Here is a 6028-nt window from a genome sequence, read left to right on the forward strand (position 1 = left end):
GCAAGAGAAGTGGCAGTGAATCTCGACCTGATGTCGTATGAAGCTAAAGAACAGCGTATAACTCGAGCAGCTTATAAACAAATCATAGAGAAACAACAACAACAGAGGTCTAAGCCACCACAAGATAAGAAGGGAGCCAATGGCAAAACTCAAAAATCCGAAGCTATGGGAGGAGCTAAGCCGAAAACTACCAGTCTCGAACAGAAATTTCAGCAAATGCTCTTAACGCTTCAGGAGACTACAAATGACAATTAAGTTTTTATCTTGGAATGTGAATGGATTGAATTCACCACAGAAAAGGAGGAAAATATTTCATTATCTGAGACAATTTAATAATGATGTTATCTGTATACAAGAAACTCATATTAGAACACAAGATGGAAAATATTTGATAAATTCTAGATTGGGAGCACAGTTTATAGCCTCAAATCCGGAGAAAAAGAATGGTATAGTGATTTACATAAATAAAAGATTGCCAGCTAAAATTATAGAAGCAGATGATTGTGGAAGATATATAGCAATTGAACTTTATACATATAATGGTCCAATTTTGGTGATCAGAATCTATGCTCCTAATCAGCAACAAGAAAATTTTTATAAAATATTGTACTCTAAGATATTACAATGGAATTACAGATCTATTTTACTTATGGGAGATTGGAATGGAGTAATAGATCCCAAAACAGATAAAAAGAGTTTGGCAAAGTCATGTGTTAAACTATCACAGATCTTCTTTGATATGAAAGAAGATTTGGAATTGAAAGATATATGGAGAGTGCATAACTCAAAAGAATTGGACTTTACTTTTTTTTCAGATAGACATAGATCCTTCTCTAGGATTGATTTTATTCTACTTACAGCTGATTTACTTTTAAAAACAAAGAAAACAAAGATATTTCCGAGGACTTTAACTGACCATAGCCCGGTATGGATAGAAATAGAAATGGGAAAGAATGAGAGAAGATCATGGAGAGTAAATGAAAACTTGTTTAGATATGAAAAGAATGTAAATGAACTTAAAAAACAAATGAAGGAATTTTTTGAAATGAATTTGAATAAGGGTACCCCTATTGAAATTGTCTGGGATGCGAGTAAGGATGCGTATATGCGGGGGGTGCTAATTCATATGAACTCTAAACATAAATTAAATCGACAAAGAAAAAGATTAGAATTGGAAGGAGAGATAAAGAAAAAAGAACAGTTACTCATAAAAAATCCAACAGATGAAAAACTACAAGGAATTATAAAACTTTTGAGAGATCAATTTCAAATGCTTACAGCGGAACAAGCAGCAACTAATTTACAATTTGCGAAACATAATACATTTTGCAACGCTAATAAACTGGGCAGGTGGCTAGCTTACACACTGAGGAAACAACAGAGTACTCGGACTATTGGCAGTATTGAGTATGGAGGGAAGGAAGTTTTTCAACAAAGACTAATCAAAGAAGCCTTCTTAGACTATTATACCAAACTATATACCAAAGACGATATACAGAATGAACTTATAAATAAATATCTAGAGGAAAGGAGAGTTATGAAAATTTCTAGTGATCAAAAGGAAAGAACGAGCTTACCAATAACAGCTGAGGAGATTATTGTTGCTATTAAACAATTGAAAACAGCTAAAGCTCCAGGAACGGATGGTTTAACTGCAGTGTACTATAAAACTTTACAAGCAGAAATGATTGAGCATCTTAAAGACTTATTTTGTAGCAAACAACAAGGGGGTAAAATACCCCCTTCTTGGAAAACAGCTTTTGTTTCTTTGATACCGAAAGAGGAAGCAGGTTCCACAAAACTAGAAAATTTTAGGCCAATATCTCTCCTGAATACAGATTATAAAATTTTTTGCAAAAGTATTAGCCAACAGATTAATGCCAGTTATTCAAGAGGTGATTCATCATGATCAAGCAGGATTTATAGAAGGCAGATACATGAAGGATAATGTGAGGCAAATTATAGATTTATTGGAATATCTTGAGAAGAATAAACAGATCTCTGCAGTGCTGGTGTTTTTGGATGCGGAGAAGGCCTTTGATCGAGTGAATTGGAACTTTCTATTAAAGACTCTAAGAAAGATGGACTTTGGGGATCAGTTCGTGCAGGCGGTTTCAGCAATTTATCAAGAGCAAACAGCACAAATTATTATTAATGGAAGCTTAACTACAAACTTCAGTATAGAAAAAGGTACAAGGCAAGGTTGTCCGTTATCCCCGCTGTTGTTTATCTTAACTCTAGAATTCTTGTTGAACACAATACAGGACTCGAGCACTTTGAATGGAATAGTTATAAGGCAAGAGGATTACAGAACAAGGGCATTTGCAGATGACCTGGTTGTTACCCTAACACAGCCGATGGAATCAATAATTCAGATGAAAGACATTATAGAAGAATATGGTATGGTATCAGGATTTAGACTGAATCAGAAAAAAACCAAAATGATAGTTAAAAATATGACAGAAGATCAAAAGAAGGAACTTGAAAGGAAGGCAGGCTTTGAAATAGTATCAAAGGTGAGATATCTAGGAGTTCAAGTTGCAGATTCAAATATAAAATTGTTCCAAAATAATTATGAGGTGTTGTGGCGAAAAGTACAAAAGGATATGGAAACGTGGAAAAAGATGCAGCTGTCCTTACTTGGAAGAATAGCAGCAGTGAAAATGAATGTCCTACCTAGATTTTTATTTTTGTTTCAAATGATTCCAGTGCTTAAAAGTGATAAACAGTTGATGGAATGGCAAAAAGGAGTGAATAAATTTGTTTGGAATGAAAAAAAGCCAAGAGTCAAACTGAAAATTATGCAAGATGTTCGTGAAAGGGGTGGTCTTAAACTCCCAAACCTACAACTGTATTATGAAGCAGCAGCATTGACACAAGCAAGTGATTGGTTTGGAAAGACAAAGACCAGAATATTGAATATAGAGAGTTATGATCTTGAATTTGGTTGGCATGCATATTTATTCTATGAAAATAAAGTGGATAAAATATTTAATAGCCATATACTTAGAAACTCCTTGATGAGAGTATGGAAGAAGCACCGGTTCAAATGGGATTATAAAATACCGTTGTGGTTGGATCTTGGTCACATTATACGGAATATAAATATAAAGTCACTCGGGGGGGTTTTATACAAAGAAGTACTTTTTAATGATGGGGGCAGATGGCAACTAAAGACATTGAATACACTGTTGGAAGAAGGGATTAATTTAACTTGGTTACAGTATAATCAACTTCAACTGAGATGGAGAGAAGATCAAAAAACTGGCTTAATGTTGCATGAAGAAGAATTGGTTAGGCAGATAAAAGAGAAAGGCCCAATGCATATTAAGAGGGTTTATAACGTTTTGTTAGAAAGAGATTCAGAAAATGAATTGGTTAAAGATTGTATGATAAAATGGGCGCAAAATTTTGCAGAACCAGTTATGATGGAAACGTGGGAAAAAATTTGGGTTCAGAATGTTAAATTTACACAATCACAGAATTTGAGGGAAAATTTTTATAAAATGTTTTATAGGTGGCATTTAGATCCTAAGAAATTGTCGTGTATGTATCCTAATGTTCAACCAAAATGTTGGAGATGTGATTGTTTAGATGCTACATATTATCATATATGGTGGACTTGCAAGAAAGTGAAGGCTTTCTGGATAAAAATTTGGTGGGTTATGCAAAATGTTCTGAAGAAAAAACTCCAATTTTTTCCTCAATTGTTCTTATTGGGCATAGTTAAGGATTTTTCAAGGGGTGAGACAAAATTGATATTATATATGGTGACAGCAGCTAGGTTACTGATTGGTAAATATTGGAAAAGGGATGTTTTGCCTACTATCGAAGAATGGACTTTGAAGGTGGCCAGTTTTGCAGAAATGGCGAAGATATCAGCATACTTAAAAGACCGGACTCAAGAGACTTATGCATGGGAGTGGAAGAAATGGATAGACTATGTGCAGAACAAATACCAAACTAGGAAGTACCAGATAGTTTTTACTTGAATGTTGTGTAGACATAAATAGTATATAGGGGGTAGAATAGTTCAATGTCATGTAGAAATGTATAGTACACAGGGGGTAGAATAGATGTGTGGTAAAGTATGATAACACAATACGATTTGGATTTGGATTTCACCTTGGGGAAGTCATGGGAGGAGGAGAGGGTTAGGGAGGGAAAGGGGGGGGAAATGGGGAAAAATTTGTATTTGTAAAACTTTTTCAATAAAAAAAGATGTGCTGTGCGGATCTGGATGGGGAGGAACAGGTTCAAGCTCAACCCTTCCAAGACTGAGTGGCTGTGGCTCCCGGCATCCCGATATAGTCAGTTGACTCCATCACTGACTATTGGGGGCGAGTCTTTGGCCCCCACAGAAAGGGCTCGCAATCTGGGAGTCCTCCTGGATATGCAGCTGTCCTTGGAGGAACATCTGACAGCTGTAACCAGGGGGACCTTTGTCAGGTTCGCCTGATTCGCCAGTTGTGGCCCTTTCTTGATCGGGATTCCCTGTGCACAGTCACTCACGCCCTCGTCACCTCTCGCCTTGACTACTGCAACGCTCTCTACATGGGGCTCCCCTTGAAGAGCACCCGGAGGCTCCAACTGGTCCAAAATGCAGCAGGGTAGTGACGGGAGCAGCATGGCGCTCCCATGTAACACCGCTCCTGTGTGCTCACCTTTAAAGCGCTCCATGGCATAAGGCCTAGCTATCTTCGAGACCGCCTGCTGCTACCGACGACCTCCCATCGACCCGTGTGCTCCCACAGAGAGGGCCTCCTCAGGGTGCCATCAGCCAAACAATGTAGGCTGGTGACCCCCAGGGGGAGGGCCTTCTCCGTGGGGGCACCTACCCTCTGGAATCAGTTGCCCCCAGAGATAAGGAGAATCCAAGACCTCAGTGCCTTCCGCCATGCCCTTAAAACCCACTTTTTCCAGCAAGCCGGGCTGGCTTAAGAAGAAATTTTTAAATGTTTTAATTGGTTTGTGATTTTTAATTTTTGGGCCAAATTTATATATATTTTAATTGTTTTTTAATATTTGTATTTCATGTTCTTAATTCTGGCTGTACACCGCCCTGAGTCCTCAGGGAGAAGGGCGGTATATAAATTGGAAATAAAATAAAATAAAAATAAAAATTTATTTATTTATTTATTATTTGAATAAGTGGAAATATATTGTTCAAATGTTTTGAGAAATATATTTAATGATTGAAATTGAATGTAAAACTGAATGAAATTGAAATGATAAAAATGATTTAAATGTTATACTTGCAAGAAGTAAAGCAGAAAAAATATATTGGTAAAAGTAAAAAAGATAAGAGATTAGAAAAGTGTTTGAGTAAAGAGTTGAAGGAAAAAAGAGAATAAGATGAAATATATTGTTAATAATTAAAAAGATAAGGGACCAGGGCTGCCTGAACTCCACAATGGAAAACATTAAATTGAAAATGAATACAGCAATAGAGAGAGATGAAGGAATTGGAGGGGAGCAGGAAAGAGAGAGGGATGGAAGAGTAAGGAGGAAGGAAGGGAAGGGAAGCCGGGGGGGGGGGGTAAGAGAGAAAGAGAAGAAGAAGGAGGGGAAAGAAACTTGGAAGAAGAAGAGGGAGAGGCTAGGTTTGAGGAGAAAGATTGCTGTACAATAAAAAAAGAAGATGAAGTGGAAGAAAGGCAGCTCTGAACAAACAAATATAAATATATTAGGAAAAAGAACGAATTGTTAAAGAATAAAAGAAGACAAATATGTACAACTAGTGAAGTTAGAATTTAGGGATAAATGAAGAAGGTGTTTATATATGCAAGCATAGAAATACTGAGGTATATTCAAAAAAAAAGGAAAGGGGGGAAGACGATATTGACAAAAATTGTAATTGAGTAAAATGTATTTGAATTTGACTAATTGTATAAGATAAGAAACTGCCAACACTCTGTTCAAAAAAAAGAAAGAAAGAAAGATGTGGGTGAAGGTGGGAGAGGAGAAAAGAAAAAAACCAATAAAACTTGTTTTTTTTAAAAAAAAAAAAAAGAATGAAGGTCAGATT

This window comes from Pituophis catenifer, unplaced genomic scaffold, assembly GCF_029215685.1.
Source record: "Pituophis catenifer annectens isolate HBS135680 unplaced genomic scaffold, rPitCat1.0.hap2 SCAF_2, whole genome shotgun sequence".
Classification (NCBI taxonomy): Eukaryota; Metazoa; Chordata; class Lepidosauria; order Squamata; family Colubridae; genus Pituophis; species Pituophis catenifer.